The 27,547-nt window shown below is 36.4% G+C and overlaps 1 long non-coding RNA gene across 1 annotated transcript in view; it reads left to right on the top strand.

Moving 5' to 3' along the window:
• The window catches only part of LOC309844359, an 80,151-nt gene that overhangs the window by 37,090 nt on the left and 15,514 nt on the right, over positions 1–27,547 (top strand). The window contains exon 2 of the long non-coding RNA XR_014300634.1: positions 2,143–2,214. This is a non-coding gene — a long non-coding RNA (uncharacterized lncRNA). The remainder of the gene's footprint in view (positions 1–2,142; positions 2,215–27,547) is intronic.

Genomic DNA, 27,547 nt, shown 5'->3' with positions numbered 1-27,547 from the left:
AGTAGGGCAACTGCTCAGAAAAACTAAGCACAGCTAAATACTCAAGAATTCAGAGTATAAAGCACTCCATTTCCTGCCTTGTGATCCAACCAATTTAGTATGTGTATTTTGGGCTGTAATTTCTTCTTTTGAAAAATGAACTGTTTTTCTAAAATTATTTAACATCTTCAAACACAGTGTAAAATAAGCTAAAATCTGAAAGAAAGATGACAAGAACTTATCTCAGCTGGCCACCAATATTCAGGAAACAAGGTCTTTAGGAGAAAAAAATTCAATTGACATTTTCATATTGCTGTTAGATGAAAGAAAAATTATTTAGGATGGAGTAAGACACAGTTTAGGAAAAAAAGACTACAGGATCACTTGCCTGCTTAGAAATCATTATTTCTTGTGTTATTTATATATAAATTCTCTCCAACTTCATTGCAAGATGACATCTTTGTAAAACAAACCACTTAGGGACAGTTTCATTTATACAATCAATTAACTACTGGTAATAACGGCCTTGGTGATATTGCTACTCACTGTCAATTTTTTCATCTGTTAATTGAGATAAATTCTATTAGTATTTTGGGGGCTTCATAATATTTTGGGACAATTTTCATCTTTCTCTGAAATGTTTTTCTGAGATGTCTATATAGGGTTTTCTTTATACCTACATACATATATATATGAAGGAATATATATATGAATTAAAAGATATATACCTTCTAACATAGATCTAATAGTAAAGAGAAGATATTGATTTGTTCTCAACTTTGCACTTAAAGACCCAAATATAACCTCCTCTACTTTTCCCCACCAATGTTTCATATTTAAGGCTTACTGAGAAATCAGGAGCAGCTGTAATAAGAGACTAAGAAAATGAATTTAGTATTCTAAATGCAGATTTTTTTTAGATTAATGAAACATACTATTCTATTTTTTTATGGGCTGAAATTTCATTTCTAGAAAAATATGTCAGACAATATCAATTTAATTTTATAAGTACATCTCTTTTATAATTCAGAAAGATCTCTTTCTTGTAACTTGAAACTAAATTATGTCTTTCTGTATATTAATCTGCATATTGACAGGAGCAAGATTTTTTCTGAAGTTTGTACAAAAAATATGTTATATAGTAAATAGCGAAGTGACACTCATCCAGGTCATTGTCCCAGAAAGTCATGCATGGAGAACATAAAGAAGTCTTCAGTAATGTTTACTCAGATCTATAAGCAACAATCTACCGATAATCTATATGATATGTGCATAGAAATATTGTCCATTAGTAAATCATTGGTGGCATAACAATCTTTTATATAGGTTCAACAATCTTTGCCACCTTTTAGTGACTGATATTAGCATTTAAACGAGAAAAGGCAATTGAAACAGAATTCCTGTTTAAAGATCAACTAGTATAACCTTATCCATCCTTAATTGCGACATGAAAAGAATGGAGGTAATCTCTAAAATCCTTTGCTGATTTTTAAAAACCTGTAATTCTTGCCACTGAGCAATTTATATGCTCTCTACTCCTAGATATCCCAGAGAATCTACTTTTATTGAGTATTTATGATGCCTCAGGCTTACAAATGGAAATCTAGTTGGAATGCATAACACCTATGAAACAATTAGTGGGCAAAACAGCACATTATTTAACCTATAAAAATCTCCACATTTATGATATAAGGATCCAAATTCGTAAATGGGATGCTATTCGCCACGAATTCCTAAAGCTGTATGTGCTTAAATTCGGGTTTGGAAACATACCGTTAAATGTGAAAAAATAGATTTGGAAATCGGTGGTGATCATGATAATGAGAGACAATGAGATGACCGGTAAACATGCCCCCGCCCCCAGCAACCCTTTAACAGAAGCCTTTAAAAATCTAAGAAGTGGGGTGCCTGGGTGGCTCAGTGGGTTAAAGCCTCTGCCTTCAGCTCAGGTCATGATCCCCCTGGGATCAAGCCCCACATCAGGCTCTCCGCTCAGCGGGGAGCCTGCTTCCTCCTCTCTCTGCCTGCCTCTCTGCCTACTTGTGATTTCTGTCTGTCAAATAAATAAATAAAACAAAAACAAAAACAATCTAGGAATTGAGGTGAAGGAATATTTTTCTAAAGCTGAGCCATTACAACTTTTTGTTTCATTTTTAATTTTAGGAGAACAATAAGTATCAGAACTGAAGCTTCTATACCTGGACACAGACTGTGTACCCATGTACCTTCTCCAAGGTAGGTGATTGTCTTGTTTTCATTTGCAAATGAAGACGAGGCTGAACAATGAGACTTTCACATTCTTAATGCTTCAATCACATACCAAATAAGCTGCAAAAAAGATAATAAATGTTACACGGCTATTCAATCCTTTCAATGGATAGGAGGGTAGCAGGTAGAGGGGGGGACTTTTCTTTAGATCCAAAACAAACATCTGCCAATCCCAAAATTCTTTTTTAGCCAAACCTGCTGTGCTCATACCAGCAGGGAGCAAACTATCAGTGTGTGGTATACTGAGAATTTATGTGCAGTAGCTTGGTAAACCAGGACCAGTCAAGCGCTGTCTGGATAGTAGAACAATCTTTAAGAAAACCATAGTAAAGGAGATTTAAGAGGTTAAATGTCCTTTGGCAATCCATTTTAATCTAGCATTTTCTTTTCATTTTCTTAATTATTAAGATAACACCATAATATTTAACATCTCTTCTTGATTTTTTTTAAAAGGCTTTTAGTAAAGTAGGAATAGAAGGAAATTGTCTTAATGTAATTAAAAATCATTCTTTAGATAAGAATAAGCATAGTACTATTGTTTATTAGTATAATGACATTTAGTATTAGTATTAGTATAATGGCACTAAATGCATTCCCATTAAAGGAATGAGAAAGATAGAAGGTTTTACCACAACACGTAGCATTATTTTGGAGATTCTAAACCATGTGGTAAGAAAAGAAAATGAATCAGGAAAGGTAAGTGTTATAAAAAGTGAAACTATTGTTGTTTGTGCATGTAAATTTTTTAATTCAGAAATTCCAAAAATCAACTGAAGAGCTTTATGAAGAAATAAGAAAGTTTAGTTAAGGTGTCTAGTAACAATTGACATGCATACACACATGCACAGATGTGTGTGGGTATACTTTTCTAAAAGCAGTAATAACCAGTTAAAAAATATATAAAGAAAAACCCCTATTCACAGTAGCATTGAATAAGCAATAAATGAAGCCTGGGACTAAATAAGCAGTGTGAAAGATTCTGCACAAAGAAACTTCTTAAGCATTGCTGAAAGATGCAAAGAAGATATAAATAAATTATAATGGTGAGCATTAGGAGATTTGCTCTAACATACTATATTATATTAAGTATAAATGTATTAAAACAAAGTAGAACTAGTACAGGAACAGAAAAATGTATCAGTGAGGCACAGCAGTGAGTCAAGAATAGACCCTTGTATGTATGATAAAGGCACCATTTTGAATCACTGGGAAAGTACAAATCATTGACTCTAGCATATTAGGATGCTGAATATTCATATGGAAAAAGGATTTAGTTAAAGTCCTAGCTTTCAAAATATATAAAAATAAATTCCAGAAGGATTAAAAGGTAAAAATCTTAAAAATAATAGACTAAGACACAGAATTGCATCTTGAGAAGGAAAAAAAACAATCTCTTCTAATCATGAGATTAAAGCCAGAAACCGTAGAGGAAGGCCAGATGTGGTGGGGAAAAAAATCCCTTTAAGACTTCTGTGTAAGATGGGACCCCTGGGTGGCTCAGTTGGTTAAGCAGCTGCCTTCAGCTCAGGTCATGATCCCAGCATCCTGGGATCGAGTCCCACATCATGCTCCTTGCTCAGCAGGGAGCCTGCTTCTCCCTCTGCCTCTGCCTGCCATTCTTTCTGCCTGTTCTCATGCTCTCTCTCTCTCTCTCTCTCTCTAACAAATAAATAAATAAAATCTTAAAAAAAAAAAAAAAAGAAGACTTCTGTGTAGGAAAAGACCCTATCTACAAAGTAAAAAAGATAGTGTCAAACTGGAAAAAAATAGTGGTATCTGTATACTTTAAAAATTTTCAAATATAAATTCCTCTTACAAATAAATAAGACTGATTTGGCTAAGTAGGATGCTTGGGCTCTTTCCTTTACTACTTTATATACTTTAAAATATTTTAATTTTCTAAAATGAATAAATGCTCAAAGGTCCAGAGATTTTGTGAGGGATCAGAAGGTGAATGAGTGAAAATTTATAACAGGGAAAAAAAACTGAGGACCGGGCTTTGTGATTTTGTAGTATTGATCTTAATATTCCTTCCCTAACTGCCCTTCACCACTTGACCTTGACAGCCTTCTCATTCCCATGCCTATGTCATGGCCATTAGATGAAATATTGAGATACATATCTTTTCTAGTCACAATTTTTATTGAAACATGTACATTTACGATGTTAGAATAAAAAGTAGTTTATTGATTTGGGGGTGCCTGGAAGGATCAGTCAGTTGAGCATCTGCCTTTGGCTTAGGTCATGACCCAAGATCAAATACCGCATCTGCTTCTCCCTCTCACTCTTTCAAATCAATAAATAAAATATTTTTCAGTAGTTCATTCATTTGTATGGTCTCTGCCTTGTCAAAGTAACAGTACATTCTAAAATCATAGTGTTTTAATAAAAAGGTTTATTTCTTACTCAAGTAAGGTGCAGGTGATGCTCTTAAACAGCCCCCTTCCAAGGAGGAACACTGTTATATCTTATACCTGCCACCCCATACATGTGACTTGCAAGTTTGCTGTCACATAACAAGATAGTAATGGGGAGGGAGAGAGATGTGGGGGAACACTTGTCAGCGAGAGGGATCCTAGAAACCCCTCAAAGAGAGCTGCTCCCTCTCAAAGCACCAGCATGCTAGCTGTGTACAGAGTTCTTATTCAGAAGCTTATGTGTGCAAATGGAAGATCCTGTGATTAAGTTTAAGGCACTAAATGCTACAGACAGTAAATTCATTAAAATAAAAAAGCCTTTGGTATTCTTCCCAAGTTGCCAAGTCTATTTTTAACATGTAGCTACTAACTTTTATCATGACATTTTATATTGTTTAAATGGTTATTGTGGTATTGACTATTTGCCAAACAATACACTAAGTGCTGGCAAACCCCATGTGTTTCAAATTATATTTGTCTCATGAAGGTCCTTCCTATAAATACAAGTTCTTCAGAAACTTTCTCAATTTATCTCCCAAATGTGTTTATTCAATTATCACATTTGACTGAGGCAATGCCATCAATAACCCATCATCTAGGTGCACTCACTGAACCATGTTTTAGAGCTCAAAGAAAGTAGGACAGTGGTAAGAATAACTTAAATTTTATTGTGAAGTTCACAATCTGTAACACCAAACTGCAAAGGGAATGAGAGGTACTAAATTATTAGTTCTGGTATCCTGGAGTTTGCTAAACATGGGACATAGAATGAGATTAAATGTTCAACAATCATTATTGCAACCAAGTCTGCCAGGAGCCCAAAAACACAAGTATTTGATAAATATTTTTAAAGCACTTTCTATGAGAATAATCTGGTGTTCATGGTGTTATAAAGGGAACACTGTAATATATGTCTTCTACTCCCAAACAAGATTATAATCCAGGTAAAACAGCAAGTAACTAACTAAAAATAGAACATGGTAAATATAATACAAGAGATACTAAGTTGCCACTAAGGGATTAAAGGAGGAAGTGAGAGCAATGCTCAAGGCAAAGAGTGCAGGATTCATCAACAGCATAACCTTGGATGACATTAGGTCCAGACTCAAGTCTGATCATCTAATCTTACACAAGGCCTGGAAATCTGGATTTTTATGTGAAATAGTTCTTCTACAATGTTGTAGATTTAAAAAATAAATAAACATAAAGATAATGTACAGGCTGAACTTGATCACCAGTGTGCCAATGTGAGGACAGAGCAGAGGCATCATATTTGGAAATACTATCAGAAGTAGCACAACCTGATTTGGGATCAGAATGTGGAAAGCTTTGAAGCACCTGGGGTTTTATCCTCAATAGAGTAGGAAATGGGGACATTTGAGAGGTTGTTAACAGAGGCATGAAATGAAAGGACTAAAACAGTGCTTAAGAAAGTTGAGTTTAGCAGGCATATGTACACTAGATTGGAAGGCTGAACGTCAAGGAGAGAAATCAATTACAGGTCTATTCCGATATGCCAATGAGAATGTGAACCAGGGTGACAAAAGTGGTCATGGAAACAAGGGACAGAGATGGTGGTTAAAATGTGGAAACATGGGGTGCCTGGGTGGCTCGGTGGGTTAAGCTTCTGCCTTCAGCTCAGGTCATGATCTCAGGGTCCTGGGATTGAGCCCCCCAGTGGGGTTCTCTGCTCAGCAGGGAGCCTGCTGCCCCCTCTCTCTCTGCCTGCCTCTCTGCCTACTTGTGATCTCTGTCAAATAAATAAATAAAAATCTTTTAAAAATAAAAAAGTGCTTTAAAAAAAAGTGGAAACACATACAAAGTTCATAACACACTGTTCATACTCTTTCTTCCAAATATAATACAAGTTCATATGAAAATTAATTTTCTGAAAAGCTGACTAGCCATATATACATATGTACATATGGCTAAATAAAAATACTAAAAGGTTCCCTGCTAAGCAAATGTAGGCAATTGCAATGCAATTGCAAAATGCAAAAAGTAGGCATTACAATATGTGCTCAACTATTTAAACCAATAGTAACCATCGAGGTAGATAATCATTTTTTAAAAAATATGTATGGCATCTCCTCACTGACTTCCCTTACCAATCCTATTCACCTCCCTCTTTAAAATTGCTCCATCAAAAAGTAGGATTTCAGGAGATGCAGGAGGCCCTGTTTCAACCAGTCTCCTAAAGTGAGCTAAATATCTACCAGAACACTCTGAATATCCATGAAATCAGCCTGAGATATAGGATTATACACATCTGGATTTCTATGGGGTCAGAAGATGCCAGTGGAGAGGTGAAGCGGAGTGGGAACCATCAGACTGATATTGGAGGATAAACGGAAGGGGGAAGGAGCCACCAGAAGTGACCCATTGGAAAGTAAAACCCCAAGATGAAAGTGCCCTTTGATTAGGGACCAGCATTAACTTGGAGTCTGGTTAAAAGCACTCAAAAAGAGCAAAAGATCTTAAGGGGCAACTTGTGGAATCGGGCCGTCATGGGCACGGGCCCAGGACAGCCACGGCGGGCAACCACCTGTGCCAGAGTGTGGCAGAGCCTCCAGTTCCTGGTCCCAGAGTCCCCAAGGTTGCACAGCTTGTACCACTGCTGGGCTAGGTGCACTCCCACCCCCACATGAACAGAGTCTGATGTGGTGCCAGCCACTGCTTTCTAGAGCTACAGTCTTTTGCCCTTTGGGAGCACTGCATGACCAGGGTCTGAACTGCACTCCCTGCCGGTGCCTGAGAGAGCTCCCTGCAGGCACCGGCCAACGGTCTCTAGGACCAGCTAAGGGTCCGGATGCTCCCAGCCTGGGTCTGAAGGATCTCTGGTCAGGAACACCCCCCGCCCCCCCGCGGGCAGCGAACTGCACAATGGTGAGGTCTGGACCCCAGATAGCCAGATAGCAGTCCAGGCAAAGGCAGCCACCAAAAGCGGGTTCCCTGGACCAATACCACTCGCAGTTTTAGTAGCATGGGGGTGCCGAGACAAGTGAGTGCTTTGGGCGATCCCTGAGATGGTGGCTGGGGACATGCACCACCTGTGGGAGTTTGCACGGCTCAGTGGAGTTTGCAGAGGGGGAATCTGTGTGTTCTGGACCACCCAGAGGGGAGCAGACTGAGTCTTCTCTCTGAGACGGAGGTCTGGGTGCAGTTTGCTTTCCACTAAACCTCCGAAAAGCTGCAAAAAGCCACCAAAGAAAGAAAACCTGAAAAACTGGTTTCCACAGAGCCCAGACCCTTGATAGAGGGCAGGAAGACTCAACCCAAGCAAGACTGACTGAAAGACAATGCGGCAGGCCCCTCTCCCAGAAAGCCAGCCAAAAGAATGAGAGGAAAATCACCACAGGGTCCCCCCAAAACTGTAAAACCCCAACATGAGGGGGAAACAATATATTAAGCTCCCAGTATTGCCCTAAAACCTGTATGTTTCATAGATACAACTTTTATTTTTAACTCATTCTCACTATCTTGTTCTTTTTAATTCTTTTAACCTACTTACCATTACAACTAAAGCTTCACTACAACATATTCCATAATAACCTTTTAACTTGAACTTTTTTGATAAATACACCTGTGTTTTTCTTTTTCTTTTCTATTTTTTTAAACATACATATAGAGATAAGCTTCAAGATAATCCTCTTTCCTTAATCAATACTACCCCTATATATAAACCAGTTTTAATCTCCCTTTATCTCTGAAAAGTTGAGTCCTTTAACAAAGATATCAAGATACACCCGGGAAGAATCAAAATAACCTTCCTCACCTACATCGAGGATTTATAACCCCCCTCCCATCTTTTTCTTCTGTCAGTGTTTCTGTGTATATCTTTTTGTTTTAGTATTAAATATATCTTATTCTTGGGGTTCATTTTAGCTGGTTCTTTTTTTTTTTCTTTTCATTTACTTTTGTTGGTCTTTTTGTTTGTCTATTTTTGTTTGTATACCTTATAAATCTTACTTTTGGGGTTCATTCTGGCTGGGTCTACTCTTTTTTTCCCATTCTCTCTCTATCTTTCTCTCTTTTTTTCTTTTTTCTTTCTTCTTGGGGGTGACCTCTGATTGCTCCAAAGCCTTCCAGGGTGCACTTTGCCTGGATTGTGGTTGATATATTCAGCTATATATCCCCTCAACCACCTCACACCAAAATAACTAGCAGGAGGACCCAAAAGAGGAAAAATTCAGAGATTTGCACTCTGCCACACAACTATTGCATATGGACATAAACCGTATGTCAGAAAGGGAATTCAGGGTAATAATTATCCAGGCAATGTATAATTTCTCCAGGTTGGAGAAAACCATTAGTAACAACATAGAAGCTCTAAAGGCAGAAGTGAAAGCTGCCCCAGGAAGAAGTTAAATATGCTATCAATGAGATCTAATCTAATCTAAGTATTCTAACAGCTAGGGTAAGGGAGGCAGAAGAAAGATTTAGTGATCTAGAGGACAATCTGATATAGAAAAAGGATCAGGAAGAGGCATGGAAAAAACAGCTTAGAAGCCATGAAAACAGAATTAGGGAAATAAATGATGCCATGAAACGTCCCAACGTCAGAATTATTGGGATCCCTAAGGGGGTGGAGAAAGAGAGAAGACTAGACGATACAGTTGAACAAGTTCTGGATGAAAATTTTCCCAATATGGGGAATGGAACAAGTGTTCATGTCCTAGAGGCAGAGAGGACACCCCCCAAGATCAATGAGTCTAGAAAGACCTCCAGACACATGGAAATTGTGAAATTCACGAGTCATAAATTCAGAGAGGATGTTTTAAGGGCAGCTAGGGGGAAGAGATTCCTTATGTACAGAGGAGGGTCTGTCAGAATAATGTTAGACCTGTCCACAGAAACCTGGCAAGCCAGAAAAGTCTGGCAATACATACTCAGGGCACTAAATGAGAGGAGCATACAGCCAAGAATACTTTATCCAGCAAGGCTGACATTCAAAATGGATGGAAAGATAAAGAACTTCCAGGACCGGCAAGGTTTAAAAGAGTATGTGACCACCAAGCTGGCACTACAAGAAATATTAAGGGGTGTTCCATAAAAGAAGAAAGAACCCAAGAGTGACATGGAACAGAAATTTATGGAGACAATCAACAGAAACAAGGACTTCACAGGCAACATGATGTCAATAAAAAGGTATCTTTCAATAATCACTCTAAAGTGAAGGGATGGATAAACATCTTTCATGCCAATGGGCCTCAAAAAAAGCTGGGGTAGTGATTCTCATATCAGATAAATTAGATTTTAAACTAAAGACTGTAGTCAGAGATACAGAAGGACACTACATCATTCTTAAAGGGTATATCCACCAAGAAGATCTAACAATTGTAAATATTTATGCCCCCAATATGGAAGCAGCCAACTATTAATCAAGATAAAGAGTCATATTGATACGAATACATTAATAATGGGGGATCTTAACATGCCACTCTTAGTAATGACAGATCATCCAAGCAGAAAATCAATAAAGAAGCAAGGGCATTGAATGACACATTGGACCAGATGGACCTCATAGATACCTACAGAACATTCCACCCTTAAACAAGAGAACACTCATTCTTCTCAAGCACGCATGGAAGTTTCTCCAGAATAAACCATATACTGGGCCTCAAATCAGGGTTCAACAGATACCAGAAGATTGAGATTATCCCCTGCATATTCTCAGACCACAATGCTTTGAAACTGGAACTCAACCACAAGAAAAAGTTTGGAAGGAATTCAAATACTTAGAAGCTAAAGACGACCCTGCTTAAGAATGTTTGGGTCAACCAGGAAATCAAAGAAGAACTTAAACAATTCATGGAAACCAAAGAGAATGAAGACACATCTGTCCAAAACCTATGGGATATAACGAAGTTGGTCCTAAGGGGAAAATATATAGCCATCCAAGCCTCCCTCAAAAAAAATTGAAAAATCCAAAATATACCAGCTCTCTTTACACCTTAAAGAACTGGAAAATCAACAAGAAATTAAGCCAACCTGACGCACAAGAAGGGAAATAATCAAGATTAGAGCAGAGATCGATGAGATAGAAACTAGAGATACATTAGAACACATAAACAAAACTAGAAGCTGTTTTTTTGAAAGAATCAATGAGATCAATAAACCACTGGCCAAATTAATCCAAAAGAAAAGAAAGAGGACCCAAATTAATAAAATTGTGAATGAAAAGGGAGAGATCATGACCAACACCAAGGAAGTAGAAACAGTCATCAGAAGTTATTATCTACAGCTATATGCCAATAAGTTAAGTAACCTAGACAAAGTAGACACATTCCTGGAAACCTATAAACGTCCAAAACTGAATCTGGAAGAAACTAACAACCTGAATAGACCAATATCTAGTAGCGAGATTGAAGCAGTGATCAAAAACCTCCCAAAAAACAAGAGCCCAGGACCTGATGGATTCCCTGGAGAATTCTACCAAACATTCAAAGAAGAAATAATACCTATTCTCCTAAAGCTGTTTCAAAAAAAATAGAAACAGAAGGAAAACTCCCAGACTCTTTTTATGAAGCCAGCATTACCCTGATCCCCAAACCAGGAAAAGACCCCACCAAAAAGGAGAATTTCAGACCAATATCCCTGATGAATATGGATGCTGAGATTCTCAACAAGATTCTAGCTAATAGGATCCAGCAGTACATTAAAAAGACTATCCACCATGAGCAGGTGGGGTTTATCCATGGGATGCAAGGGTGGTTCAACATTCACAAATGTGTGATGTTCCATCAATGGAAAATTGAAACATCACAACATTCCAACATTGTGAAAAATGAACATTGAACATGGAACATTGAAACATCACATTCCAATATCCAAACATTCCAACATTGGAACATCACAATCAATGTGATGGAACATATCAATAAGAGAAGAGAGAAGAACAACATGGTCCTCTCAATTGATGCAGAAAAAGCATTTGACAAGATACAGCATCTGTTCCTGATTAAAATGCTTCTAAGTATAGGAATAGAGGGAACATTCCTGAACTTCATAAAATCTATCTACGAAAAACCCACAGCAAATATCATTCTTAGTGGGGAAAAGCTGACAGCCTTCCTTCTGACATCAGGAACATGACAAGGATGTCCACTCTTGCCACTGTTGTTCAACATAGTCCTAGAAGTCCTAGTAACAGCAGTCAGACAATGGAAAGAAATAAAAGGCATTCAAATTGGCAAAGAAGCAGTCAAACTCTCTCTCTTTGCAGATGACATGATAATTTATATGGAAAACCCAAAAAGGACTCCACCCTCAAACTACTAGAACCCATACAGCAATTCAGTAATGTGGCAGGATACAAAATCAATGTACAGAAATCAGTTGCTTTCTTATATACTAACAATGAAAATATAGAAAGGGAGATTAGAGAATCCATTCCATTTACTATAGTACCAAGAACCATAAGATACCTGGGAATAAACGTAACCAAAGAGGTAAAGGATCTGTACTCAAGGAACTAGAGAACACTCATGAAAGAAATTGAAGAAGAAGAAGAAGAAGAAGAAGAAGAAGAAGAAGAAGAAGAAGAAGAAGAGGAGGAAGAAGAAGAAGAAGAAGAAGGAGAAGAAGAGGAAGAAGAAGAAGAAAAAGCATTCCATACTCATGGATCAGAAGAATAAACATTGTTAAAATATCTAGACTGCCTAGAGCAATCTATGCTTTCGAAGCCATCCCACTCAGAATTCCACCTGCATTTTTCAAAGAGCTGGAACAAATAATCCTAAAATTTGTATGGAACAAGAAAAGACCCCAAATTGCTAAGGAAATGTTGAAAAAGAAAAACAAAACTGGGGGCATCACATTGCCTGATTTCAAACTTTATTACAAAGCTGTGATCACCAAGATAGCATGGTACTGGCACAAAAACAGACATATAGACCAGTGGAACAGAGTAGAGAGCCCAGATATGGACCCGCAACTCTATGGTTAAATAACCTTTGACAAAGCAGGAAAAATATACAGTGGGAAAAAAGACAGTCTCTTCAATAAATGGTGTTGGGAACATTGGACAGCTATGCATAGAAAAATGAAACTCGACCATTCTCCTATACCATACACAAAGATAAACTTGAAATGGATAAAAGACCTCAACATTAGGCAGGAATCTATCAAAATCCTAGAGGAGAACATAGGCAGTAACCTCTTTGACATTGGCCACAGGAACTTGTTTCTAGACATGTCTCCAAAGGCAAAGGAAACATAAGCAAAAATGAACTTTTGGGACTTTTTCAAGATAAAAAGTTTCTGCACAGTAAAGGAAATAGTTAACAAAACAAAGAGGCAACCAAGGAATGGGAGAAGATATTTGTAAATGACACTAAAGGCAAAGGGCTGATATCCAAGATCTATAAAGAACTCCTCAAACTCAACACACACAAAACAGATAATCACATCAAAAAGTGGGCAGAAGACATGAACAGACACTTCTCCAAAGAAGATATACAAATGGCTAATAGGCACATGAAAAAATGTTCATCATCATTAACTATCAGGGAGATTCAAATCAAAACCACATTGAAAAACCACCTTATTCCACTTACAATGGCCAGAATCAACAAGACAGTAAACAACAAGTGTTGGAGAGGATGTGGAGAAAAGGGAACCCTCTTACACTGTTGGTGGGAATGCAAGTTAGTGCAGCCACTTTGGAAAACAGTGTGGAGATGGAGATTCCTTAAGAAATTAAAACTAGAGCTACCTTATGACCCCACAATTGCACTACTAGGTATTTACCCCAAAGATACAGATGTAGTGAAAAGAAGGGCCATCTGTACCCCAATGTTCATAGCAGCAATGGCCATAGTCACCAAACTGTGTAAAGAACCAAGATGCTCTCCAATGGATGAATGGATAAGGAAGATGTGGTCCATAAACACTATGGAGTATTATGGCTCCATTAGAAAGGATGAATACCCAACTTTTGTATCAACATGGACAGGGCTGGAAGAGATTGTGCTGAGTGAAATTAGTGAAGCAGAGAAAGTCAATTATCATATGGTTTCACTTACTTGCGGAGCATGAGGAATAACAAGGAGGACACTGGGAGATGGAGAGGAGAAGTGAGTTGGGGGAAATCAGAGGGCGAGATGAACCACAAGAGACTGTGGACTATGAGAAGCAAACTGAGGGTTTTGGAGGGGAGGGATGTGGGGGGTTGGGTGAAGCTGGTGGTGGGTATTAAGGAGGGCACGTATTATATGGAGCACTGGGTGTGGTGCACAATGAATCTTGGAACACTGAAAAAATAAAATAAAATAAAATAAAATAAAATAAAATAAGATTTCAAATTACACAGTGACAAATGTTTATACTATATTAAAGATATTATTCAGAGGAGAGAGAACTTCAGTCAACTCCTTAGTGAAACAATCCCTTAGTAAGAACTACTTTCTCTTCATTGTCTTTGGAACTGTTTGTTTATAGCTAACTTTCAGCCCTGACATAGGTAAAAAGAAATGTAGACACATTTTCTATTAAATATGTATATGTTATGTATACACATGCATACCTTATATATGTATACACATGCATACCTTATATATGCATGTATATACATACATATATATGCATATATGTATATATGCACATATACACATACATGCATATGCATATATGTGTGTATATGCATATGCATATATGCATGTGTATATACGTGCATACATTATATATGCATATACATACCTTTTTATGTATATACACACATACTACAAATATACAATAGGGAAAATATGGCTGCTGCTATAAAATCTAAGCTTTTTTTTTCATTTTATTGATTTCATGGTACCAAGTAGAGTGTTTCCATAATTATTACTTAATAAATGTATAAATGTTCGTTACACAAAATAAATTTGTGATGTTTTAAGTAGCCCCCACCTTGCCAAGATATTTGGGTATTGATCTTATTCAAAAATATGTGGGAGGATGAGACAGAAAGTCTGTATTCATTCCCCTAGTTCATTTTATTGCCCCTTAAATCTGAAGCACCTAACTCCTTCCCCATTTCAGATACTCTGAACCCAAGCCAAAGCCTTCACTGTTATTTACTATGTATCCATTTGTCCCTTTGGGATCTGCAACTCAAAATGTTCGGTTTGGAATATGGAAATCCTACCTCCTTTTTTCCGTTTACTTTAGTCTGCGTCTATTGTGTGTCTATTATGTCTAAGAGCTAGGCAACCTAGGCAAACATTAGCCAATTTTAGCCATAAAGAATTACAGAATAGAATAGAATAGAATAGAATAGAATAGAATAGAATAGAATAATTAGCCAATTTTAGCCATAAAGAATTACAGTTCCAGTAGGTCATTTCGACTGAGTCAAAAGGATAAAATGTCTGCAAATGGTAGCTAAAAGTTGGTGAAATAATGAACTTGTTACCCTCTCCACCCAGAGATTTAATTTATGAAAGTTAAGACACCAGCCAAAACCCTACAACTTTTATTTTGACATAGTTGCAAAAGAGTTGTTCATACACAAACCAGCAAACAAACCCACCAACAGGTTCAGTTGCTTACTCAGGCACTCCTGATTCAAAGAAAACTGACTTGCATTTTATGAAACCTGAGTCACCTCTACATAGATACCCAGTGGGCTTCTTATCTCTCAACATGCCACGTGAACTTTTCAGATTCTATATTTATGCTGAATCGGGCATTTTTTTTTTATATCCTTACTAGTTATATTTGCTATCTTTCTTTCAGAAATTTACTAAGGTAATAACTGCAACACTTTTGGATCTCTAAATTTTCTTCTACTATAGATGTTTAAAAGCTGCTACTTACTTAAAAGAGGTGATTTCATAGTTTAAAAGTCCAGTAACTTTAATGAGGAAAAAAATGGAGTTATGCAATCAAAATTATTTGCTATAATTGAAATGGGAAGATTTTTCTTCCAGACCACTCATTGCTATTAAATTAGAATTGTATAATGTGAATTTCAAATCTCTTACTTTGGTAAATTTTTCTCTGCTTCTTGATGTTGTAGGTGTCCAGGTACACAGAGTAAGAAACACTGAGTAGTATCGATTGGTACAATAAAGACTATAATATAAACAAGGAAAATGAAAGGAAATAAGAAAACACAACAGGAGCAGATACCAAGACAAGTGTTTGCTATTTGTTGTTTCAAGATGGATATCTTGGGAAGCCATTCCTGGCTATATAGGAATGGAGGCAGTGGTGTGGACGTATAAAAGAGGTACCAAAGAAAGTCCAAACCTCTCTACTTAAAAAGCAGAAAAGTGTTCACTCTACTACAAATTCTGTTTCTTCTGGGTAACAACAACCCATTTCCCAATGAACACTGATACATCAGTTTAAATTTAAGAATGATAAATCTGGGAAGACTGGGGGGCTTACTCAGCTAAGTGTCTGCCTTCAGCTCAAGTCATGATCCCGGGGGTCCTGGGTTAGAGCCCCAAGTCAGGCTCCCTCCTCAGCAGAGAACCTGCCTCTCCCTCAGCCTCTGCCTCTGCACCCTCCCTGCTCTACCCCTTGTGCTCCCGCTCTCCCTCTCTCTTGCTCTGTCTCTCTGTCAAATAAATAAACACAATAATTTAAAAAAAAAAAAAAAAGGAATGATAAAGCTAAGTTACTTTCTGTGGCTATTCTGTTTCTGCAAATTAAATGGCAAAATCATTTCCTGAGGAATGAGAACTGTACTTTCTTTGTAAGTTTATATGTTGTTATTAAGTACCTCATTTCCAAACTAATTCCAAGCAAAGGTAACAACATAATGTGGAAACAATTCTGCATTTTGAGACACAATTTCAGCCCTACTAGCTGGATCTCTGGCTATTATTGCATGATCCTGGCTTCTTAGACTCTTCAGCTTTGGCTTCATCTGCCAGAACCAATGGAAAAACCCTCAAAGCTGGGGAGCCAAGTGCTATTCATCTTTGTACCCCAGCACCTAGCAGAACACCAGTTACAAAAAATATTTTAACAAGTGTATATAAAAAATTTGTAAAATGGAGATCATTTACAATGTGATTATAAAGATCAAAGAGTCATCAGATGCAATAATTGCTCAATATGTGAAATATACATAAATATAAAATATTTCATTATTATCTCATGGCTAAAAAAATGTATTATATAGTGTATAAAGTTTTGTAAGGAGCCTTAATTCTTTTTCTTGAATATGCTCTCAGTACATGTATATATAAAATATGCTTGTATATACATATACACATAAAATTCAATTAATTTAAGCCTGCATATCCTCATCTATAAATTAAAGAATTATGTTAATTATATTCAGTAATTTCTTCCAGTTGTATATTTTATGGACAGTAAATTTATGATTTAGTGTTTTATATACATATCAATCTACCTGTATAAATATCAGATAAAGAGAAATTCTTATAATTTGTTTAACATCTTATCCAACTGATCAAGGTCATATGGCTCTTTTTTTAACCACATGGAATACTGTTTGTTGCAAAGCAGAAACCAATATTATATTAAGCCTATCAAAATATATCAAAATAAACTATCAAAAATTATAGAAAATCAAAATTTCAACAAACCTATCAAAAATTGTATTAATTATTAAATGACATGTTCAAACAATTTGAAAAGGGTATTTAGAAGAAGTATAGGAATTTCCTGAACTCGAGAAATTTATAGTCTAATAAATGCAACCAAATTATCCTATAAATAGAAACAACAGCAATTAATTCAAGACAGACTGTAACTAAACATCGAGTTATAAACAGTGTGAATGCTACAGAAATTCAGATAAGAAACAGTTTAGAAAGACAAGAGAAAGAGAAGACATGCCCAGAAAATAAAAATTGAAAGATAAGTAAAATTTGACAAAAGACAGTGAGAAGTACCTTCCAGGCAAAGGGAATATAATTCAAGTTGTGGGAGTAAAAATAACCTGATTTTCTTTCTGAAAGTAAAGAAATCAAGTCTGACAAAACTGGGCATATGTTTTAAGAAATAACAGGAAAAAAGATTGGTAGGAAAGAGGGAGAGATACAATATAGGAACCCCTTAAACAATTGTAAATAGAAGAACAATATATTAGTATGCGGTGAGTCCAGAACTAAGGAAAACAGCGAGGAAGGAATTGCAGTCATTAATGTGGTGCCCATGAAAATGGAGAACAGACCAATCTCTGCAGATTAACTAGTAAATGATCCTTCATCCATCTTCAGTCAACCTAAAGGCATGTCTATTTTCATCTTCCTTCAGATCCAGTGACATAATTTTGCAGGCACTAGATGTCACTGTTCCACTTAAGCAAAATAAAATCCGGTCATTTTGAAGTCAATTGCATCTACATAATTATATCTACCTGTATGTAGATCTGAGTCTGCTTTAATTGATTCAGACAATTTCAGAATAAAATACCAGCAGTGATTTGTACCTACTGCAGTATGTTGAAAAATCAGCTCTGAAGTTCTCTTTAATATCTTCCCAAACAGTCTTTTACAAAGAATAAAATCAAAATTAAAAAAAAATTAATTCAAGAGAAAAATGGGAGGGAAATTAACCATTTATATTATTAAGAAATTAGGAAAATTTATACCATATAAGGTTTTGTTCATTTTTACACACACACACACACACACACACACACACACACACACACAAAACCAAACACAATTTCTTCACAATGAGTACATACTCAATTTGTCTTATGACTCTAACTATAAGGAACCACATAGAATTTTCTCTTATCTGTCTGGTCTCTCAGAGTTGCATCTTTGACCTCCTTTTATGGAATTCCTCTTTGGGCCTAATCTTGAAGGTATAACCAATCTCACACAAAAAAGCCTAAGGGACTAATCTGTTCTCTTTCTGCTGACTTAGGGTTTGATCAACTGGACACTCTTTGGGACTCTTGAGTCTGGAGTGAATGGTGCAGGCATATGGGAACTGTTGGAGGTATTCCTTTAGGAACTGTGCTGATGTGAACTAGACTGAGTGTCTCTATTAAAAGACTGTTGTTACACTTCTTGTGGCTGATTTCTCTAGAGCTCCTGTAATCCCTAGGTGTTCCCAAGGAAGCTTGGTCCTCCAGCTCATGAGTCCATGAGCCTGCTACACCAATACCACCCTAACCACAACACAGACACACAGACACACAGACACACAGACACATAGACACGCAGACACACACACACACACACACACAGCTTTACAATAAATTTCCTTTTCTTTTCCTTTCCCTTTTCCTTATAGTAGCCATGGTCAGTTCCTGTTGCTTGCAGTCACACAAAACAAAAACCTAAATTCACAGTTGGAAGAGCAATACAATTACTAAGCTGGTATTAAACCACTGTCTTTGCTTTGTCAGATTCATGCTTGCTCAACTTCTAGGGTTGAGAAACATGAAGGAAAAGATTCTCAAGGAAGAAATCTCTTATGTACCTCTCCACAACATACCCCCATTCTGAACTTGAGCAGTCTTTTATCCTAAAAGTATCCAAGTACTTAATCATCCTCAACCTCAAATTTTCTATCCTTTTGGATATTAATCTTCATATTTCTCTGAGAGACAGAAAGGCGTTGAAGGACAAGGCAACAGTATTTTGAAAACTACTGAAAATAGAGTCACCTCTCAAAGCATTCTGAGAAACTACAGGAATGCAAGCTGTCATTTTAGAACTGACGCAAGGACAAGCAGCAAGAAGAGAAAATTGGCTTGGAAGCACTTTCCTGTCCCCATCCTAGATGTTACGATTTCTTTTTGAGAGGGAGTCTGGGATGGTAGAAAGGGCAGGGACTTTAGCTACAAGTATACCAGGGCTCCATTTCCCAACTCCACTATTTGTTAGTCATACTAACATTAATAACTTAATAATATCCTGATTCTTGGCTTTCTTTTTTTCAAACAGGAAAATAATGCTGCTTCTCAGGGTGGTTGTGAAGTAGAAGCAAAATTCCTTGCCAGGAGTACATTAAAAATGCTATTTCATTTTCTTTTTTCTGTCTCTCTCCCAACTCCCACCCACCCCAAGGAGCCCGGTCTGGATGCCTTAGATGTGGCTAGAGAAGTAGGTGACTAATCACATGAAAAAGAATCACACATTAAACTTGGGACAATCACAGAATTACTAACTTCTAGAGCTTGGAGGAATCTTATTGATCTTATACATAGGAGGATGTAATTCAAGTGCAGAATTTTAGGATCTTTTCCAAGGTCACAGATAATAACTAAAAGCATTTACATGCCTTATTTCACACCAATTTCCAATCAATACTTTTACATTATGAAAAAGCATGATCTGAAAATCTGGCCCATTAAAAGGTATTTGTGACATAGTGACTCTTGCCCAAAGCACCTGCATTTTAAAATACTGACAAAGAGATAAATATATATGATGTGGATGGCTTTTTTGTATGTGTGTGTGTAGGGGGTACCTTCCTATCTGTCCTCAAATAACACAGTGCTGATGTCTACCTATCTGAATAGGTATAAAATTTGAGTCTCTAGAAACTATGAAGACAAATGTCTAGAGGCTCATTTCTTTATATATATATATATATCTGTATCTAGATATATTTATTGTTTTGTTCAAAAGATTAAAAAGGAAAAATATAAAGAAGAAAATAAAAGGTTTTGCTACAGTAATTTGACCCCCTAGGAATAACAGCTGTTAAATCATTGCCTTCTCTTGGCTTCACATTCTCTATCCTGCTCTTTCTTTCTCCATAATACATGAATATTGCAGAAAAAATGTGATTATACAAGGCATATGTTTCGCAATATTTCCCACTTAGTCCAGATTTAGGGCAGGCTTCACTTGACGTGAATAATAGTCAGCAAACCAACAGTATTTCATAGTTTAAAAATACTTTCTGATACATTATTGTCTTTACACTTTGTGACCATAGGTATTCAAGGGAAAATGGACAATGGATTATATTTAGAAAAGCAAAGGGGATAGAGTTACATAAACAAGCACAAATCTTACTTTCAACCTAAAAGGATCATTACGTGGAAGAAAATACTAGCACAACGCAGAGTGATTGCCCTTTATATTGAAAAATAAGGTGCTCCTCCCCAACAAATTGATTTCAAAAAAGACCCCCCCCCACTCCATGTTCAGATACAGGACTGCAAGAATCAAAACATAATCAGGAATGTCAGGCAGGCCTGATGTCCCACTGTGCTCTACAGATGTGATACTAAATCTACAGCAGGGGCACCTGGCAGGCTCAGTTAGTAGAACATGCGATTCTTGATTTCAGGGTCCTGAATTAAAGCCCCACACTGGGTGTGGAGCCTGATTTAAAAAAAAAAAAATTGTAAATCTCTACAGTAAAGTCATATCAACAATTTCAGAAAAAGTAATTTTAAGTATTAGGTGTATGTTAATTTAGAAATATTATGATTAAAAAAGAGAAAGTCAAAGATACTAATAAACTTTTTTATTAATATTTTATTAAATTCTGGTTAGTTAAAACATAGTGTAATATTAGTTTCAGGTGTACCTGGACGGCTCAGTCAGTAAGCATTTGACTCTTGATCTTGCGATCATGAGTTCAAGCCCCAATTTGGGCATACAGATTACTTAAAAACAGTAAGATACTAGTGAACTTTAAGCTTTAAAATAATGTGTCTGGTTGATTACTATAGTGGGTTACTTCAGTGTTTCCTTATTTTAAATCATTTTTTAATGTGAATGTATTTCACACCCAGGGTCCATGTCCATCTTGTACACTGGTGTATCTCGAACACCTCGGTGTATCTCTAGCACCTAGCACAGATCCACAGTAAAGAAGCTGCTTAATGAATAGCTGTTTAATAATCATATTCAACTCAATATCTTTATCAATTAAGAAGTAATTAGCCCACGTTCCAAACTTATCTTTATGACTTTGAAATTAATTTCAATTTATTTCTATTAAGCATCAATTAGTGAACATACAATATTGAGACGCTACTTTCTGCAATACATTATGGTGTTGGCAAAGGAAAAACACACACTATTCCTGCCTTCAAAGAGCATATTCTCTAGTTGAGAAATGTATCTGATTATTGAGCAATGTAAATTTGAAAGTAAATTAGCCATTTAGAGAAGACAGAGCTTATGATGTTTGGCAGGCAAAGTTCTCATCTTGCTCCCCACAGATCTTAACTTCCTTCTGGGATTGCATGGTGTTGCTTTCAGCTTACTTAATGCAACACAGCTTTAAATTTATGTTAAAGAGATGCAGCCAGGTCTTCAAGGGAAGTCGGGTGGAACTATGTATGCCAAATGGGACTCTAAGCCTCTGATAAGGAAAAGGTGGACAAAATGCTGGGTTTCCTGGCATGGAGACACCCAAGAGAAGCAGGAAGCACAAAGAGAGAAGATGAGCGGTTATAAAACACATACTAACTTATCTGACAATTTAGCTATAAATTTCTCTGCTGGGCGATGTGGGTTGGATGAAAATGAAACACGGCAAAGTACCCAAGGTTCTTAACTCTTACACAGGACCTGACAGAAAAATCTTAAAGGTATTTGTTGAATATCCTCTTACATGTGTATATCATAAACTGTGTTGAAACAGTTTTTAAAGTCTAGGGCCAGGAATCATTTTGAAATGGTTTTTAATCTACATTGTTTCTCTCATCACATAAAATAAAATTGCTTCCTTTTTTTCTCTTTTCATGTGCTCTCTCATCACCTGTTCTGCCATATTGAAGAACAAACAGAATATCTAGCTTTTTTTGATTAATGATATAGGGACTAATGGCTGATAAACAAAATCATTTATTAATTGCTATACATAGCAAGCAGAGTATGGATTTTCAGGTAGAGTAGCTTATACTAACGCTGCCCACAAGGAAGAGAAAGCCTTAGAGGGAATTTGATGGAACATTAACAGAAAAGAAGATCAATGTTAACAGTGTTATGGTGTTCCTCAGCACATGGGTGGTACAAAGGTCATATAGATTCTCAGCGAAAGCAGAAAATTATAAAAATTTCCTAAAAGGGCAAGGACGCTGTTTATTTTTAAAGTTAAATATAAGATAACGCTGAATTTTTTTTAATGTTCTGCCAGTGGATGTATTTGTGTTTCTGTAAAGACAAATATAGCCAACTAATTGGCTCTGTTTTCTTGTGTTTTTAAGCTATTTTGTTTCAAAATATTTTTGGTGGGAAACACAGAATCTCTAAAAATCCAATTTCCTGTTCGTGTACCTGAAAACCCTGGATATTTGCCCATGATCAATTTATTCAAAATATAGAAATGTATCACTGCTTTCATGGTGAAACATAAATCATTACAAAAAGACTGTTAAAAGAGATCCAAAAATTCCATCAATTAGGAAATTAAGTTTAGCCTTAGAATGCATTCTATGGGAAATAAGGAGTATGATTTTGACTTTTTTTCTCAGGGCCAAGCTATATTTAGAATGAATGAACATTTGCAAATTTCTGACAAAAGACTCAAAAAATAATGATCAGTCATCAAAATTAATTATGGTATAGGGAAGGAATAAAAATGTGTATATTTGAGGAGGCTTTTCATATATGGCTTTTATGATATTGAGGTATGTTCCCTCTATCCCTACACTGTAAAGAGTTTTAATCAAGAAACAATGCTGTACCTTGTCAAATGATTTTTCTATATCTATTGACAGAATCATATGGTTCTTGTCCTTTCTTTTATTTATGTAGTGTATCACATTGATTGATCTGTGGATGTTGAACCACCCTTGCAGCCCAGGAATAAACCCCAATTGGTTGTGGTGAATAATCCTTTTATTGTACTGTTGGATCCTATTGGCTAGTATCTTTATGAGAATGTCTGCATCCAAGTTCATCAGAGATATTGGTCCCTAATTCTTTTTGGTGGAGTCTTTGATTTGGGGATCAAAGTAATGCTGGCCTCATAGGAAAGTTTTGAAAGTTTTCCTTCCATTTCTATTTTTTGAAACAGCTTCAGAAGAAAAGGTATTAATTATTTTTTAAATGTTTGGTAGGATACCTCTGGGAAACCATCCAACTCTGGACTATTGTTTGTTAAGATTTTTGATTACTGCTTCAGTTTGCTTGCTGGTTATGGTCTGTTCAGTTTTTCTATTTCTTCCCGTTTCAGCTTTGGTAGTTCATGTATTTCTAGGAATGGATCCATTTCTTCCACATTTTCTAATTCATGGGCATATAGTTGTTTATAATACATTCTTGTGTTTGCATTTCTTCGGTGTTGGGTGTGATCCCTCTTCTTTCATTCATTATTTTATTAATTTGGGTCCTTTTTCTCATCTTCTTTGTAAGTCTGGCTAGGGGTTTATCCATCTTATTAATTCTTTCAGAGAACCACCTCCTAGATTTATCTGCTCTACTGTTCTTTTGGTTTCTGTCTTATTGATTTCTGCTCTAATCTTTATTAATTCTCTTCTTCTGCTAGGCTTAGGCTTTATTTGCTGTTCTTACTCTAGCTCCTTTTAAAAGGTCAGGTTTTTTTTCGAGACTTTACTTCTTTTTTGAGAAAGGCTTGAATTGCTAGGTACTTCTCTCTTAGGACCACCCATGCAGCATCCCAAAGGAGTTGAACAATTGTGTTTTCATTTTCATTTGGTTACATGATTTTTAAAAATTCTTCTTTATCTCCTGGTCAACCCATTCATTCTTTAGTAGGATGCTCTTTACCTTCGTGTATTTGAATTCTTTCCAAATTTCCTCTTATGACTGAGTTCAAGTTTCAAAGCACTGTAGTCTGAAAATATGCATGGAATGATCCCAATGTTTTGGTACCAGTTGAGACCTAACTTGTGATCTATACTGGAGAATATACCATATGCACTTGAGAAGATTATGTATTCTGTTGCTTTAGAATGGAATGCTCTGTATAGATCTGTGAAGTCCATCTTGTTCAGTGTGTCATTTAGAACCCTGGTTTCCTTGTTGATTTTCTGCTTAAATGATCTTTCCATTGCAGTGAGTGGGGGGTTAAAATCCCCTGCTATCATTGTACTATTATCAAAGTGTTTCTTTAATTTTGTTATTGTTTATATAATTTATTAATTTGTTTATATAATTGGCTCCTCCCATATTATCATAAATATTTATAATTGTTAGGTCTTCTCATTGGATAGACCCTTTAGTAATGAGATAGTGTCCTTCCTCATCACTTATTAGTGTGTGGTTTAAAATCTAATTTGTCTGGGAGCACCTGGATGACTCAGTGGGTTAAGCCTCTGCCTTCAGCTCAGGTCATGATCCCAGGGTCCTGGGATTGAGCCCCATATTGGGCTCTCTGCTCAGCAGGGAGCCTGCCTCCCCTCCCCCTCCCACACCTGCCTCTCTGCCTACCTCTACTTGTGATCTCTCTGTCAAATAAACAAATAATATATTTAAAAAAAATAAAATCTAATTTGTCTGATGTAAGGATTGCTACCCCAGCTTTCTTTTGATGTCCATTAACACAATAAATTGTTTTCCACCCCCTCACTTTCAATCTGGAGGTGTCTTTGGGTCTAAAACAACTCTCTTGCAAACCGCTTATCAATGGGTCTTGCTTTTTTATCCAATCTGATATCCTGTGTCTTTTTGATTGGGGCATCTAGCCCATTTAAATTCAGAGTAACTACTGAAAGATATGAATTTAGTGCCATTGTTCTACATGTAAAGTCACTGTTTCTGTATAATGTCTCTGTTCCTTTCTCATCTATGTTAGTTTTGGGCTCTCTCTTTACTTAAAGGATCCCCTTTAATATTTCTTGCAAGTCTGGTCTAGTGATCACAAATTCTTTTAGTTTCTGTTTGTCCTGGAAGCTTTTTATTTCTCCTTCTATTTTTAATGACAGCCTTGCTGGATAAAATATTCTTGGTTGCATATTTTTTCTCATTTGGGACCCTAAATATACCATGTTAGTCCTTTCTGGCCCAGGTTTTGGTAGATAGGTCTTTTGCCAGTCTCATTTTTTCTACCCTTGTGGTTATAGACCTCTTGTCCTGAGTCACTTTCAGGATTTTCTCTCTGTCTCTAAGATTTGCAAGTTTCACTATTACATATGGAGATGTTGACTTATTTTTATTGATTTTGAGGGGAGTTCTCTGTGCCTCCTGGATTTTGATGTCTGTTTCCTTCCCCAAATTAGGGAAGTTCTCTGCTACAATTTGCTTTAATATACCTTCTGCCCACCCCACTCCACCCAGCCCAAATTCTTCTGGGATCCCAATTATTCTAATGTTGTTTCACTTTATGGCATCACTTTGCGTTCTCCCCTCATTATTCAGTAGTTGCTTATCTATCTTTTTTCTTTATTCTCCACCATTTTGTCTTTTATATTACTATTCTCTCTTCTGCCTCCTTTATCCTAGCAGTTAGAGACTCCATTGTTTATTATATCTCATTAATAGCCTTGATTTTGACTTGATTAGATTTTAGTTCTTTTATTTCTCCAGAAAGTAATTTTCTAGTGTCTCTTATGTTTTTTTCAAGCCCATTGTGTGACATCTTACTTATATCCATACTTATTAGGTCCCTCAAATTCTCTTTCTTGAGGTCAGTTTTCTGTTATGTCATTCTGTCCAGAGAAGAACAGATGAGTAAGAGAACAAAATACTGAAAAGGCAACATTGACCCCTGAGAAATAAACACTAAACAAATCAGAAGAGACCTGAAACAAAAAACAAAAAACAAAAAACAAAAAAGAAGAAGAAGAAGAAGAAGAAGAAGAAGAAGAAGAAGAAGAAGGAGGAGGAGGAGGAGGAGTTGGAGGAGGGAGGAAGGGGAGGAGGAGATGGAAGAGAGGAAGAAGAAGAAGAAAAAGAAGAGCAAGAAGAGCATACCATCAGGTGAACTGAACAGAGCAGTACATTGGGTCCTGTGTACATTTGTTCTGTTTGTTACAAAACTAGATCCCAAAATTTTAACAAGAGAAAAACTTATATATGTACAAAAATAAAATTAAATACAATGATATTCTCAATGGTATTTTCTCTAAGGTCAGGAACATGGCAAGGATATCCACTATCACCACTGTTATTCAACATAGTATTTGAATTCCTAGCTTCAGCAATCAGACAAGAAAAAGATATAAAAGACATCTAGATCAACAAAGAAGAAGTCAAACTTTCACTCTTCACAGATGACATGATACTCTGTGGGGAGAACCCAAACGACTCCACCCCCAAATTGTTAGAACTCATATAAGAATTTAGCAAAGTGTCAGGATAAAAAAGTCAGTGTACAGAAATTAGTCACATTTCTATACACTAACAATGAGACAGAAGAAACAGAAATTAAGGAGTTGATCCCATTTATAACTGCACCAAAAACCATAAATAATATACCGAAGAATAAAAGTAACCAAAGATGCAAAGGATCTATACCCAGCAAATTATAGAACAGTCATGAAATAAATTGAGGAAGACACAAAGAAATGGAAAAATGTTCCATGCTAATGGATTGGAAGAACAAATGTTGTTAAAATTTCTATGCTACCTACAGCAATCTACACATTCAAAGCAATCCTATCAAAATACCATCCACTTTTTTCACAGAGCTGAAAGAGATAACCCTAACGTTTGTATGGAACCAGAAAAGACCCCAAATAGCCAAGGGAATGTTGAAAAAGAAAACCAAAACTGGTGGCATCACAAGTCCAGACTTTAAGCTCTGTTACAAAGCTGTAATCATCAAAATAGTATGCTACTGGCACAAAAACAAACACAGATCAGTGGTACATAATAGAGAACACAGAAATGGACTCTCAACTTTATGGTCAACTAATCTTCAACAAAGCAGAAAAGAATATCCAATGGAAAAGAAGACACTATTCAAAAAATGGTGTTGGGAAGATTGGACAGCCACATGCAGAAGAATGAAACTGGACCATATATGTACACCACACACAAAAATAGACTCAAAATAGATAAAAGACCTAAATGTGAGACAGGAAT

Source organism: Mustela nivalis (assembly GCF_964662115.1).
Source record: "Mustela nivalis genome assembly, chromosome: 11".
NCBI classification, from domain to species: domain Eukaryota; kingdom Metazoa; phylum Chordata; class Mammalia; order Carnivora; family Mustelidae; genus Mustela; species Mustela nivalis.
The sequence above is the reverse complement of the archived record's forward strand: the minus strand, read 5'-3'. Positions and strand labels throughout refer to the sequence as shown.